Source organism: Cibotium barometz, chromosome 38, assembly GCF_041138505.1.
Source record: "Cibotium barometz isolate CiBa-2024 chromosome 38, ASM4113850v1, whole genome shotgun sequence".
In the NCBI taxonomy this organism is placed as follows: Eukaryota; Viridiplantae; Streptophyta; class Polypodiopsida; order Cyatheales; family Cibotiaceae; genus Cibotium; species Cibotium barometz.
Window position 1 is genome coordinate 46,351,654 of NC_141083.1, and position 1,444 is coordinate 46,353,097.

The 1,444-nt window shown below is 37.6% G+C and overlaps 1 long non-coding RNA gene across 1 annotated transcript; it reads right to left on the bottom strand.

Moving 5' to 3' along the window:
• Window positions 1-226: 226 nt before the first annotated feature.
• Window positions 227-1,200, bottom strand: LOC147616791 (uncharacterized). The gene is made up of 3 exons (XR_015262443.1): window positions 628-1,200; window positions 477-560; window positions 227-380 (listed from the first exon to the last, which is right to left on the bottom strand). It is a non-coding gene; the product is annotated as an uncharacterized LOC147616791 (long non-coding RNA).
• Window positions 1,201-1,444: the final 244 nt, after the last annotated feature.

The following is a 1,444-nucleotide window of genomic DNA, read 5'->3' on the forward strand; positions in this document are numbered from 1 at the left end:
TTGGGATGATTATATGTATGGACTTCTTTGAATCTAGTAATCTATTAATCAAATGAAAGATGTTTTGCAACTGATACCCTCTATCTCCATAGACTTGACATGATATTTATAAATGTACGAAGAGAGAGAGACACTTTGAAAGCATGTAGACATTTGGAATAAAATTGATCACTTTATTAACAATGTCATTATACAGATCCCAGCCGAGGACCAAAAGGTCATTGACTCTTTCCTGTACTCGCTCTTCATTCGAGCTTACAAAGAATGTTGAGCAGTCCAATGTGTCTGACTGTCACAAAAAAAAAAGCATTTGTAGACTCAATGCAAGAGCTTTCCCTCGCAGGATCGTCCACATCATCAATTGTTGTCTCCATAGCAACCTAGAGAGAAAGGGTTGATAAGGTTTGAGAATCAATATATTATTTGACTTTCGTAGCAGTGTAGAAAAACTGAACAAAATATATGTTCTTTAGTACCTCCAATGATCAATTTAGCTGGATGTCAATAATCCCATCGGGGATATCTCCGCATTGAATTATACTTTCCCTCCTTTGAAGAACCTGTTAAGATGGTTGTTAAAAAATCACTAGAGTTGATTAATGAATTAAATAAACACAGTAAGTTTACCTTCTTGTTGTTGAGCACGAATGCAAATCCTGCTGAAATTGTTCTGTTTGCCTCCATATGAATGTCGTGCCGCAATTGAGCAAGTGTACATTTCTGTCTGACTGATATAAAACTCACCAAGTTTCCATTCTCATTCACAGTAATGTCAATTGATACATTGTCAGGGAGCAAACCCCGTTTAGGTCTTGATCTAACAGAACAAGTTTATTTTCAATCATGGCAACAGGGCTAAGGTAAAAGTTAAGAAAACACCTAGATATTTGTGGCTTTTTGGGTTGTCCTCACCACTACCTCCTTCCAAGCCTGTCGAGAACACAATCCAATCTAAATTCCGAGCATTAAAAAAATCAAAAGCAGGCTTCTTCCAAACCTGTCGAATACAATCCAATCTAAAACCTGAGCATCAGAAAAATCAAAAGCAGGTACCTTTTACAAAACAATACAATTTAAAATGGAAGCGCTTATAAAATGAAAGTGCTCATCTTGGCGAAGCAAAGTGCTCATTTCGTATAAGGATATGCAGCAGTTGCACTATCGTGTCGGCACTCAAAGTATACAGGCGAGTGGATCTGATTCAAAGATTGAACATTGAAAATAATTAAAAATCGTATAGATAAAAATAAAGAAATACAAGCATGAGAATCATTTTGACAAAGAACGCAAACTTTTGTCCTTGAATGTTTCAAATTGGAGGGCTAGCCATGCCTCTAGGTGCAAGATGAAGGTTGGAAGAGAGCAGGTGAGAGAGAGAAGGAAGGGCGCCGGAAGACTAGTTTGGGAGGGGAGAGTAGTTTGGGAGGGAAACCTAGTTTCAGTA